The following is a 14,787-nucleotide window of genomic DNA, read 5'->3' as shown; positions in this document are numbered from 1 at the left end:
GATTTGGATTTGCACCAGATACAAGACGGACAAGAATTTGGAGACGATTTGGCAATGCTGAACTATTGGCCAATGTGCAGGAGGTTGATAGACAGCAAGGCGGCAGTATAATGGTATGCGGTGGCATCACTCTTGGTGGAAGAATCGATCTCGTTTGTCAGAACGGTTTTTAAATGCAACAGACTACCGCAATATTATTCTCCAACCTATTGTCGTACCCTTTGCACAACAAGCTGGTCACCAATTTCAATTAATGCACGACAATGCGCGTCCGCATACTGCCAGGGTCGTGCGAACATTCATCGAAGATAATGAAATTAAGGTTTTACCATGACCTGCACAATCGCCAGATTTAAACCCAATTGAGCATGTATGGGACATATTGGGAACTGGAAACACACTTGTCTATAGGTTACGAATAATCGCTTAAAATTGTCTATCGTGCAGTTCTGCCAGCTTCTTCGTTTCCCATTATTCCGACGTGTGAGGGTTTTCACAAAAATTAAACTCTACTTATATCTTGATGAGCTTGAAACAGCTGGTATTTTAGTAACTTTTCAAAAAAATGTTTTGGAAAAATATATTTACATGAGTTTAGAGAGCTAAGGGAATCTAAAAGGTAAGCTCGTTAAAAAGTTTCACAGTACGGTATATAGCGTAGATCTCAGCTAAATATGTGCTTCATATTAGGGGTAGACGAAAAGGAAGATCGTTTTCTAAGGAAAAGATTGATGTTCCACTCCGTTTTCGGACTTTGATGCATATGTGTAAATTTTATAGTGGTCGGGGTACTTTTCTAAGAGGGCTTCGAACTTAAGCCAAATCAGGTAATTTATTTGTACTGGATTTATCGAAATAGGCCAGATATGTATCACAGATTGATAAATCGATCAGCCAAGGCTAAGGATATTTAATATTCGAGGAGAAAATATTCGGAAAATTAGTGTTTAGATTTTGATGTCTGGTTTTAATTAGTTAGTAATATGGTTTTTTACTATAGCGAATATCTTGGAATTTGTTTACATATTTATTTGTAAAAAGATTTTGATATATTACTTTTGAAATATTACAAGCGACTGAGGCTGCATAGTGCGAGGCACATGTAGCGGTGATGTAGCTGTGCCTCTCCTAAAAGAGCATAAATGCTGTGTACCAGTTAAGCTGAAAATGCCCTGTGATTAATCTAAGACTTTTATTATATATAATATCTAATGATTTAAAAAGAGATTGATTAACAGCGTAATAAGCAATTGCTTCATAATCTAGCTTAGAACATATTACAGATTTATACAAAAGAATTAGAGTGGATGGGTCTGAGCTCCAGTTTTTGCTACAAAGAGATTAACACTTTTGTTCTTTTATTACAATAAAGGATAAGTTGTGAGATGTGATCTTTCCATATAAACTTTGAATCAAAGATTAAACCCAAGAAATTGTAATGATCTCTAAACTTCAGCTGTTTCTCATACAATCGCAGGGTTGGGGGGTTGTGGCAAGGAGCTTAAAGAGAATACAACTCCTATTGATTTTCCTATTGAAAATTGAAAACTTGTAAGGTGGGACCAATTTTCGAGAATATCTAAAAAGTTTTAAAGAATTGAGGACATTAAGGAAATATATTTGCCTTTAATAGTTACCACTAGGTCGTCAGCGTATAAACGGGTTTGAAAGGGTGCTTGAATATTTTTGACTATATCATTTATTGCTGCTAAAAATATTATTAGACTAAGCACGGATACTTGAGGTGTATCATTTTTCAAACGATAAATATTTGAAAAAATATTTTTTATTTTTATTTGAAAAGATCTGTTGTTTAAAAAGTATTGGATGAATGAATATTGAATAATGAATGAATTAAATATTCCAGTCATGAAGTTGTCTTTGTGCTTTCAAGCTCAAAATGTGGAACCTTTCACGATTTTGCGTGTCATCCTTGCACAGGGGTCATGCTAATCTTCTCTGGATCGTTCCAATTTTAGTATATGTACCGCCGAATCAAGTACTGTACTATTTTTGTTGTGCATTATAAATTTTTTTCATATTTCATAATCTTCTTTGAAATGAATATTGATTTTTACATTTCTTAATATTTCTTCGATACTTTTGTTTATATACAGAATATCTTTTGCCTGTTTTCAGATGTTTGTCATTTTTTAGAAATCATTTTAAAATATCGATAAAGTTTGTGTAAAAATCTCTTTAATAAAACAAAATATTTTATGATATCTACTAAAGGTGCTTGAATAACAGCCGTATCCAAACTGATAATAAAATAAAAACAACAGAAAGAGACAATGGTCCGGTAACAATATAAATCCAGTACGATTCAAGATCATTTTTTCAGTGTTTTTATATTTAAATTAAACAAAAACATTTCAACGGTTTTAACATAACAAAGAACGGGTATTTACAGTGACCCGTCCAAATAAAACTAGCTGATTGAAAAAGCATGTTGATTGGATATACGAAAAAGAGAGGTGGAATTAAAAAAGAATTTGAATGCTTTATTTTTTATTAAGGATCCGGTTTATGCCCTGATTTGGTGAATTTGTATTTGGTATTGTATTCTGGTTTATCAATTTATTTTTTACTACCAGTGGCTTAGTTAAGGATCGTAAAAATGGGACTGCGACGTTTTTTATTTATACAATAAATGCGGGTTCGTACGCAAAACAAAAAATAGATGTTAGTTACATACAGTTACATAATGAAGAAGAATTTCTTATACGATAACAATTATATTTATTTAGAATTAAATATGCTCTTCAGCGTAAGCATAGGGTGATTTGAATAATCCACTTTACATCGATTTACAAAACAAAATAAACTAGGACTCCTTAACCCCTTAACGTAAACATTAATTTTGAAGTTATAGTCAAAAAATAATCGAATTTTTTTAGTGAAAATGTTTTGTTTTGGTTATAATTAAATAAAAAAATATATTTTCAGTGGCGTAGAAGCTATGTTCGGAAAGATTTCCACGATTAGTACAATTATTAAACCTAGAGCTAAGATTAATACTATTATAAATATTAATATTAAACTCACCAGTCTTCCGCTGAGCTTTCTTGTTTAAAACAAGCCCTCGTCCAAAACGGTGACCGCGAAAATCACATCAATAGGAGCATCCACAGACATCAACCTCCCACTCAATCTCAATCCAAAGATTCAGACCCTTATCATACGAAAGCTTTTCTTCCTTACATCAAAGGTGTCACTGACAAAATCGACAAAATTCTTAAACCAAGAGAAATAAAAACAATATTAACAAAAACTTTCATCTCGTGTCCGATCAATCACAGACAATATTCCAAATGAACAGCACGGAGTTTTTGAAATTCCCTGTGCAGACTGTCCCCGATCCTATATAGGCCAAACAAATCGTAGAATTCAAAATAGGATTTATGAATATTCCATTTCTGTTCGCAATTCCGATTCAATTTCAGCTCTCGGTCAACACCATCTTCATACAGGTCACAAAATTGATTTTGAAAACTCCAGAACCATAGCCCCCATCCGCTTTTATAAACCAAGAATTACTTGAGAAGCCATAGAAATAGAAAAAAGACCAAATTGCCTTAATAAAAGAGATGACGCCATACGGTTACCTTCTACATGGAGACCTCTCATAAATAAAATATCGCCCCCTCCATCCTCGAATCAAAATCCCACTGTCGGAAATGTTCGCGCCAACTCTCGCTCCAATCCCCACCCTAACCCCCACTTGGCCACGCCACCATCGACGGTATAAATGAACCGTCCCCTGGTCCCAGTCGTAGTAGTGAACTACTGAGTGAAATAGAAGTGACTAGTGAGTGTAGTAGTGTCTGGGGGCTCGGGAGACTGAGACCTCGGAAGCCCTGAAGAAGACATCAGAGAGGATGTCGAAACCTCGGCAAAATGGATATCGACGCGGTTCAACTCGGAAGACAGGTAAGTTTAATATTAATTTTTATAATAGTATTAATCTTAGCTCTAGGTTTAATGCAAATAAGGCAAAAATTAGTTCAAACGCAAAAACAAAATAATTATCGACTTCAGATGACTTTACACCGGCAAGACAGAAGGCTTGTATAAAAACGAAAGTTCGACAATAAGATCGGTTATCAATGGTGACGATTGCCAATTGCAAGTTATGAGATAATAAATATATTTTAAAGTAACTCAATAGTAACTGAGTCGTCTATTTTATAATAGAAAAATAATTTACATAATATGCTTACATATGTCTCTTTATACAAATATCCGCTTCGCAAAGGCTTGAAAAATTTTATGGGTAAAATTTAACCGGCGCCCGTGTCCCAGACGAGCGCGTACAAAATTACCAGTAAGGCGCGCCCGTGACTGAGACGGGCACGTACGTTAAGGGGTTAAAGTAAAGATGTGTTGTTATTTTCCCTTAGCTATTTAATATTAAGAAGAACCTACTTCTGACAACCTTACAAATTAAGCAGAATGCGTTAACGTGTATGGTCTTTGTGTACTATCTTCTGCAATAAATAATGTCCAAATATTGACTAATTATCGTTCATAAGACCTTGTAGGTCTTCTAAGTTGTCCGCAAATAGTATGGTGTCATCTGCATATCTGATGTTTAGCCGGTAACCATTTAGTAGAATATCTTTTTCAGTTTCTTGCAAATCTTTGATAAATATTTTTCAGGGTACAGATTGAGGATTAGAGGAGACAACCTTTAACTCTGAGATTTGCTGTCTGATTCCAGTAAATATTTCTAATTATTTTCAGATCTTGGTTGTTAATTTCTGCTTCTTTTAGTATTTGCATCATCTTGGCGTGCTGTTACTCGAGTACTTAATTACTACTCCTAATGTACTGCTCTACGAAACCTTATAGCTTATTATTAGAAGATTAAAACTAGACTGGCAGAAAAATAGTTTAAGCAATATAAACTGTGGCAATTAACTAACTAACTAACTAACTGGTGCTCCAAAATACAGTAGTGCCCAAAATAAACAGTACTGAAACTGAAATATAGATGTCTCTTTGTGTTTGCTGTCATATTCAAATTAACTAGTATAGACCTGTCAAGTAATCTTTAAACAATTAATCATTAAGGCCTAATTGTTAAAAATCGTGTTAAGAACAGAGGAGAAATTGTTTCTTGTGGAGCATTATAGCTCATACGGAATCGGCCGACATAATACGTGTGTGATCAATTTACACAACGGTTTAATAAACGTTCTCCAAGTAATGCTGTAATTTTGAAGGTTGTTGAAAAGTTTAGAAATACGGGTAATGTATTGTGCCAACGAAAAGGAAACTCAGGGCGTCCCAGGACAGTTAACAACAACAATAACCATGAATGTGTTTTTGAGCGAATCTTGGAAAATCCGAAAGCCAGCCAGACAAGAACAGCGTTGCATCTTGGCTTAAAACGAACTTCCTTGCAAAGAATCCTGAATGAGCTGGGTGCATTTTGGTATGTGATCCAGGCATTACAGTATGAAAATCCTGAATTTTTGGAAAATGTATGGTTTTCAGACGAAGTACATTTTCATTTGTCAGGCCATGTAAATCGTCCCACAAATCAATTTCTGGGCTTGGCCAGACCAGATGAAGTTCAAGAAGTTCCTTTACATAGCACAAAAGTGAGTGTCAGGTGTGCAGTTTCGGGACACGGAATCATTGGTCCATACTTTATCGAAGGAAATGGTAGGCAAGTAACACTTATTCAATAGGTTTACATACAAATTTTAGCACGCTTTATCCATGAACTACGTCAATTTTGTCGTGCACGTAATTTGGCATTTCGAGACGAATTTTTCCAGCAGGATGGGGCAACTTGCCATACTGCTATCGCAGTTCGTCAATTTCTTCAGGGACATTTTCCAAACAAATTCATTTCACGATTCACTGACTTCCCCTATCGTACACATTCTCCAGACTTAACATCTCCACACGCATACATTAGGAGCACGGCTAAAACTGCGGTTTTTAAACGGGCACCACAAACCATCAATGAGTTAAAGGATGCCGTTAGAGCCTTCTTCGCGGACTTGAGATAACCTTTATTCCATAACATTACAAGAAATCTGGAATATCGGTATGAAGTCTGTCTTGAGATAGGAGGAGCTCATTTAGAACATGTTATAAAGTGTCAATAATATGTATTTTTTAAAACAATAAAATAACTACAAGTTCAGTACTGTTTATTTTGGGCTATACTGTATTTTACAGGTCGTTCTTGATCTCGTTTGACTCTATAACTTATGCGCTTGATAACAACAATTCACTGAACACTTACACAGGTATTAGCTTTACCGTTACGCATTAGTTGCTATTTTGGAATACATTGGCGTTCAACGTGGGGCACTAATCCACGACCTTGAGATAAGAGTCTCATGCTCTACCAACTGCATACTTGTATTATCATAAACCAATTCTGTATTATTATAAACAAATACACTTCCTGCACCGATGTACTTATTTTTCCTTGCCATAGATGATAAACTAATCTGTGGATATTTGGTCTTTAAATTTGGGTATCAAACCTTTACTTCTTTCATTTGGCTTTAGGCGTATTTTTGACCGATTTTGACAACCTTCCTTGTAGTCTGGTGCCTATTGCTACTAAATCTATTGCTGTTTGAGCTAGTCTCTCACTATTCATCTATCTCACATCCGTGTTTTATTTCCGTCTTCTCTAATTTTTACATCACAAAATATTTTATGTTTTACAGATATCTCTTACTTGGTTATTTAGTATTTTGTATTTAACATTCTCTTAACAACCTCAATGTTATCATTTTTGATGTTACAAGTATTATTTTGGTTTCTTCTGTATGTCCCCATCTGATCTTCCATCTAACCTTTTATTTTTTTTTTTGAAATTTATGAATTAAATATTTGAAAGTTTTTAGATTCTGGATCCTCATCACTCTTACTTTTAGCAAAAAAGGTCATATTACTTGTAATTTTCTTCTAAAAACAAAAACCAGTGTCAGTAATTTCTTGTCTGTCTCATATCTCCTCCAAATATCTTTTTTAATATATTACAAACTCTTCAGTTTTATCTAAATTAAACAACAGTAACAATAATCTTTCGGTTCATAAAACAAAGACAAATCTAAGAAAATTAAGAAATAAATTTTCCCATTATTTTAATTAATAATTCATAAATCTTATTCACATTTCATACATGTTTGATCCTACATTAAGTACAAGCAATTTTTGTTCGGAATGTACGGTAACATTAAATAAAAAATATAAATAAAACACAAAATACCTTCCACTCCATGGTTTAATTTATATAATACCAAGATATTCCATCCCTCTTTTCCTTCATTTAATTTACTCAAAACATTCTACAAACAAAAAATCCCGTTTGCCTTTTTTTTGAATATTTTAAGGAAACAATATACGCACCTTTGAATGCTTACAACTTTCAAATTCGTCGTCGTATTCGTTTTTCATAAAGTTAATTGAAATTTATTGCAGAAGTTGAGTAGAAGTCTTTGATATTCGAAGTAAATGGTAGTCTTATTTACAGTCAAAGGAAAATGGCTATTCGTATAAATGTTTTAAAAGCTTTAACGAAATGTTTGTGGAAGTATATCATTTGTTTAGTTATATAATTTAGCTTTTATGATGTCTGTATTACTAACTCAACCAATACTTAATTCTAAATCGAAAGAAAGAAGAAGTGTAGGACGCCCTATCTAAGAGATGGAGTGAAATTGAGTTTGTGGCAAAGAAAAACACAAAGATTTTAAAATAAAAAGATTGCCAGGAAAGAAAATGAGATATATACTATATAGTATATAGATCAGTTTGACGTAAAAAAGAAAATACTGTATACATCTAAGACGAAAAGTAATTAGTCAATGAAAAGGTTACAAAATGATCTAAAAGAAAATATTTTAGGAAGAGTTAAGACGACTTCGTCGAATAATTCTGGAACTTCAACACTGAAATCAACTGTACCAGCCGCTTTTCCAATTTTAGTTTCTTGTAAAACTTTAATTAATTCTTCTTTAAAAATCTCAGGAGTGTCCAACGCTCTATCTGATTGTTCTATTGGGTCTCGGTCATCAGAAAACATTAGAATATAAATATTAAAGTCCTTGCTCTGTTCATTTACCCATTGTTCTTTGGCTTCTTTGATTTGTCTTTTAATGATTTTGGTAATTCTATTGGAGCTGAAGATTTTTTTGTGCTTGGCTTCAAAGTGGGATGTGATCAGATTATATGTCTGCTGCCGGGTATATTTTAACAGATATAATGGCATTTCGGAATCTACTATTAATCAATATGTAATCAATATGATTTCGTACGATTTCTTCTAGGCTTATAGAATTAGGATATCGTTGTTCTAAAATTGATCTTTCCATTGTCTCTATCAATATTAGCCATATTTTTCTAAAATTTTATTTATTTATATACGGGATTACCCCCATTACAAAACAATATAATGTTAACATAAAGTATCATCATTTGAATCTAAGGATTTAAATACTTTTAAATTATCTGCAAACATCAGGAAATCGCAGTTTCTAAAACATTCTGATATATCGTTTACAAACATATTAAATAACAAGGGTGAACAGTGATCTCCTTGGGTCCTCCTGATGTTACATGAATTATATTTGAATTAAAACAACCTATTGTCACTTGTGTGCGGTCTCTTAAAAAGCTGCTAAACCATTGTAAGGATTGATGACTAAAGCCAAAAAATTATATGAGTGTCTTTCTATTTGTGTCCCGGCTCGCATGTTCTCGTCCAGCCTTTAATATTTATCGTTTGATTTATTTAAATATCCAGACGATATGTTTATTTTTAAGTATTAATTACTGTAGGGAATAATTAAGTGATAAAAATACTGTGCTAGTTAAAGTGATTTTGACGAACATTACCAATTTTCATTTAAACATCAGATGAGTTAGAAAAATAAACAACCCGCTAATTAATAACGAAGCCCTGACGGTTCAGACAAATTACGCAACAATAAATAACTGTAAAAAAGAAACGGACCACACAAATGATTTTTAATTGTTGGCTCTCCTTATTGCAAAAAACCACAAGGTCGAGCTTTCAATAATGAACCACTTGTAGACCGTCCATTTATCACTTTGCAGAGGCAGTTCTCCCCGTTCCGAGCATCGATGTCGACCCTAATGTATCTTTAAGAATGGTTTAATCCATTCAAATCCATTTTGCGTGATTTATACCTTCCTATTCTGTTTCTGTTTTAGGTTCTTATTCATATAGAGGGCCTGGCCGATTCCATTCTTCGCTCCGAAGCTAATATAAGTTGCGCTATCGTATTCAATTGAATAAATAATTGTCGTGCCGGAGCCGGGGAATATTATTCCGAAGAACGTTGCACGTACTATTATATGGGTACAATTCATCGAGAAATAATTTATGTACATTCCATTGTATTGTCTCAGAGTGTACATATAACTGTTTAGACGATCTGATTAATAGGAATTTCTATTGGCGAATTTACTTGTATATGTATATATATATATATATATATATATACATGCTTGGTAAGTCAAAAGTTTCCCTTTTAAACCGTACTATGTCTTGATAAAATGTTTTTTTAGTCCATATTACTTCTTGAAAAAGCCAAAATTTTTTTATGAACCTAAACCCAAGAAAATCCTCTAAAATATATATATATAAAAAAAATGGATTTTATATATATATATATATATATATATATATATATATATATATATATATATATATATATATGATCCGTTTTTTCTTATAAATATTTTTCAACATATACCATTGAAAACGCTCATAATGCTCAAGAAATAATTAAGGATCCAACAGAAGAGGAAAAACTGATGGAAAAAGCCATGCTACCATATGTAAAGGGTACAACACAGAAAATAGGGAGAGTGCTAAAAAAACACAAAGTAGAAACGATATTTAATACCGACAGAAAAATCTCAACCATTTTACCATTCGCCACAAATTAAAATATAGTTAGGAAATTAAGGAGTATACGAGATTCCATGTGGGGATTGTGACAGACCAACCGAAGAATCAATGTTAGACGAGAAAAACATCGAAATTCCATAGAAAGGAGGGAAAAACGTCGTCCCTTGCCAAACATGTCTCAAACACAGGACATACATTAAACCTGAACCGAACTACGATGCTAGCTAACATTGAAATTAAAAGAATACGCGAGATCAGAGAATTAATAGAAATAGAAAAAAAAACCTCAACTGTCCAAACCGAAGAGATTATGCTCAAAGGCTTCCAACAAACATGAGAATTTTTATCAAATTGTTGTTTAGATAGTGTGATATGGTAAAGCATTTGGATATGGACAAGGCATTTTGACCATTTTTATATTATTCTTTTTATAAATAAGGGAGATATGGAGAGTATCTCACAGAAAAGAAAAGTACTACAACCAGTTTTTAATAAAAAATGAAAGCAAAAAGTAATAAATTAAGATATTAATTTTTCAATTTAGTTAAAAACAACCAAAACTGTTGTGAAACTTACTTATGTGCTAATTTCTATCCTTTACTAAACACAATCTAAGAGAATATTTTGAACATTACCAGTGTGTCTCTATTGATTTGCAATACCTACACCTGCCTTTGATATTATAAATAGGAAAATGATCAACTTTATCAAAGCGTATTTCCTCTGATGGTCTCGGCAGAACGCACCTTTTAATTTTTTTAATTTCTTCGGTTCGCTCGGCAAACACTCTCTTATTTTTTCTGCCCTTTGCTGTTAGAGCCTCTGCTATGCACTGTCTAAAATATTTGAGAGTATAATCTTCGGACGTGTGTTTTTTATCCCTTCTATACAGAATCCATGCGTTATTTATAAAAATATCCATTATTTGTGCAAATATGGGGAGGTACCAAAAACGAGTTTTTAGGGGAATTCTGTAAAGGCTTTGCCACAAGAAAATAGTTTCAGAACAATGTTCACACGATATTGAAATTCTTCTTTCATCCAGTGGTATTCAACCAAATTCTGTCGTTTCGTGCGTTTACTTTTTAATTTGCCTTTAGGTTGGTTAGTATTGTCGTTAATCTCCTCAGATGGATCAGGTATCTGATGTTGTGATCGTGTTTTTAGAGGACTCAAATCAGATTTAGGTACACTGCAAATAGATTTAGGCGTACTAAAAGCAGATTGATGTGTTGATAGCTGTGGTTTTAAATGTTCTGTATGAATGAATCTGTATCTGATAATGTATCAAAACTCTCTTGAACTTTAGAAGGTAAACTTTCGACTTCAGAACTTTCATCGCTTTCAGAACTTTGAGTTCTAGTGATGGAAGTAATGCCAAAATTTTTTCGGGCCTTGATGGTGTCATATTGGAATTTCGCTGAAACCAAGGAAACACTACTATAAGATACATAACAAAAAAGTTCCATTAAGCTATATCTTTGGCAAAATAGATTATAGGATACAGCTTAAAAAATGGTTCGGTATTGTCACTTTTGGATATTTATATATAAATATTTATATATGTATGATCACAACACATCATCATACTACATCTTCACCTCCTGTATTAAAACAAAATACTTATTGAGTTTTAATACAGCAATCTTCCTTTGTTAGGTATAACATGCATCGCTTCATTGGCATTTGAGTGACTTTAAATTTCACTGTTATCTGTTCCGTTAATGTCCAAGTTTCGCAGCCGTATGCCACAATTGGCAGTATACACTGATCGAATGCTCTTTTCTTCAGATGAAGTGGTATTTGGGATTTAAATATTACAGCATTTTGATTAAGTAATATTTACACCAAGTCACTCAAGCCAATTTTATTCTTCTGTTAATTTCTGTTAGTCAGGAGCCAGATTTATGTATTGTTTGTCCCAGGATACATACTCCTTTATTGTCTCAAGTGCGGTGGTATTTATTATTACATTTTGAACATCCACTAGCTTATTTTGGATGGTTTTTGTTTTTGCAAAGTTTTTGCCAAATGTTTCGGGCACTTATAGAAACCCTTGACATTTTTTTGTTGTTGTGAGCACTTGATTACAAGGTGGCTATAACAATTATTTTATATTATATGGTTTTATATTGAAAATTATACTGGAACATATTAATATTGTTTCGCTATCCATTTCTTCCAAATTTGTAAATTATCCTCTAAATATGAGGATTTTAAATAAAATATATTCTTTAGTTTTACAGACGCTCAAACATGTATTCGTATATGTTCCATCCGGAATAGTTTTACAAGGACTGAAATTGGTAACAAATCCCTTCGCTCTCTACGACACTCCATTTTCTGAACTTCTCGTTCGCGCTGGCATAAATCAATTCCCTATTTGGGAAACCGACTCGACACCATTACCTATCCCACTATTCACTACTCACCGCACGAACTAGCAGCACCGAATAAAACGAAAGCCGGCTTGGATTTTTGCCATTGCTTTTTGTAGGTATTAAAATAGAGTTAAAAAAATGCTAAAAGTTTTGCGATGGTTTTTTTTCTGTTTATCCACAATGTACAGAGTGAATTAAAATGCACGCCAAAAGCAATGTAAAAAAGTAAGTAGGGCAAAGAACAGACGAGAACAATGCTATAAATTTTAGACAAAGAGAAACGAAACAACAGTAAAGGTCTGGGGAAAGTATTTAGTATTTATTTACATATTTTACATTTAATATTTTTATTACTGTATTATAATATTATTTAATTATATATTCTATTTACTTATTTACTTTAACAGATTACAATATATTACTTTTCTTCTATTCAATGAATACTCATTTTTAAACTGTCTAACACACGGTAATCTGTTTTACTTCTGTGAAATAGAGTTTCACTACTAAAGCTTACTTCTTGTTAATTGCCTCACAAAGCAAAGAAAACACTTCAGAATTTTAAATTTCTGCGAAATTGTGTACGCATTTTGATATCAAGGCTGAAGGTGACCGCTGATTTATTAGGGTACGCTTCGTGTAGCTGTACTATGGTACGACCACCCCTGAGAACATACCCTAGGTCATCATTCAATCTTCGCTTATCCACTGCTGGACATAGATCTCCCTCATAATTTTCCATCTATTTCGATCTTGTGCCTCTTGCATCCAATTCCTATGACAACGTTTTAGATCGTCAGTCCAACGTGTTGGTGGACGACCTCTACTTCGGTAGGCATCATCTCTTGGTCTCCATTCCAGTATCCGCTTTGTCCATCTATTGTCTGTCATTCGAGCCACGTGACCTGCTCAGTTCCATTTTAGTGTTGCTACTCTCTCTAGGTATGAAATCTATTATCAGAACCCGGATGTTGGTGCCATGTAACAACACTGACCAAACATAGCATTTGGTCATTTTCTGATGTAATGTTACGTTTAAACTGGGGTCACAAGAATGATTTTATTTTTAGAAATGTTGTGCTAACTGCTTCAAGTATGCATTTATTTGATTTCTTTAATTGGCTCTAGTTGATCTGTTATGTACCATTTGAGATATTTAAAATATAAAACTGTCTTAATATTTTGTAGATCTATCTGTAGGAAAGAATTGTCGTGAGGTTGGCGACTGAATATTATAAATTTTGTCTTAGAAACATTCATTGTTGTACCTATTTCGCTTCCTTCTGTGTTTACATAATGCGATAACTGTTGAATGGCCTGTAGACTATCGCATAAGATGACAGTGTCGTCATCGTATATCATGCATCCTTGTCCTGTCATGTCCGAAGAAGACAGACATACAGGCAACTTCACAAAAAGTGGCAAAAACTTGCATGTTGCTTTATATAACTGACTAGCTACCACAGGCTTGCTTGAGATTTGAAGAATTGCTCAAAGTGGTGGCGGAAAATCCGACAAGACAAATTTAATTCACTTTTCGAGTGGCCACAGAAATTACTTTGAAAGAAATATTATGATTCACGGAGGTGAGTGCTATACTTATGCCAGATTAGGTTCTACTTGATTCTGCAAGTTATATCTTTAGGCTTTCTGTATTCTGCCGAAACGTCGTAGCTGTCAATTTTCAACATTTGATGACATTACAGTATGAAAGTTCACAACAACACTAATTACAACAAAAATAAAATAAAAAGGATGTAGGTACAATACAGTTGAAGAATTTCCCATAAAACCTAAACAAAAAGATCAAAATAGCAATATTCTAAAATACATTCGAGCGATTCCCCATAAAACGTAATCGAAAAGGATTGTCAATGGGTGATTTTAATTCCAAAGTGTTTTTATTATGAAAAAACGATGTTACCTAACGCGTTGTTCGCACCTCTTTATCCCCAGATAAATTCATTAGAGCTGTAAATGTATTGAGGTAACTTTTCCATGAGCTTCTCTAAAAACGTAATTATTCCATTTATATTAAGCTACGATTGTTTACATTAATATTTTAAACAAGACTTTTCAATTAATTTACTGACATTGTTTTATATATATATATATATATATATATATATATATATATATATATATATGTAAATATGAGTAATATTCTGTTACAGCAAAATGTTTTACATCAATTCCGTTTTTTAATGATATTTATCCATTCAAAATTTATAATATAACATAACAAATAACAATAAAAGTTTTTACAGTTTTAATTTATATTCCTGTACATTTGATGCCTTTGTGGCAGTTAAATAAAAATAAATTACAACACAATCGATGATAATATAGTTTATGTGTAACTATTTTATTGCTATATACAAGGTGTGACACAAGTCAGTTAACCGAGCATATTATTAAAAACAAACTTTCAAAAACTGTTGTGACTATAAAATAAAGTTTAAGTCTACATTTTATGTTCAACCTTCAAAC

At 33.0% G+C, this 14,787-nt stretch overlaps 1 protein-coding gene and 1 non-coding gene across 5 annotated transcripts in view; one reads left to right on the top strand and one right to left on the bottom strand.

Annotated features, from left to right (window-relative positions):
* Positions 1-14,787, top strand: part of CASK (peripheral plasma membrane protein CASK) — a 683,682-nt gene that overhangs the window by 372,845 nt on the left and 296,050 nt on the right. The window lies entirely within an intron of this gene.
* LOC140435336 (U6 spliceosomal RNA) lies at positions 1,897-2,003 on the bottom strand. Its single transcript, XR_011950143.1, has one exon. It is a non-coding gene; the product is annotated as a U6 spliceosomal RNA (small nuclear RNA).

This window comes from Diabrotica undecimpunctata, chromosome 2 (assembly GCF_040954645.1).
Source record: "Diabrotica undecimpunctata isolate CICGRU chromosome 2, icDiaUnde3, whole genome shotgun sequence".
Classification (NCBI taxonomy): domain Eukaryota; kingdom Metazoa; phylum Arthropoda; class Insecta; order Coleoptera; family Chrysomelidae; genus Diabrotica; species Diabrotica undecimpunctata.
This window is presented reverse-complemented; position numbering and strand designations above follow the sequence as displayed.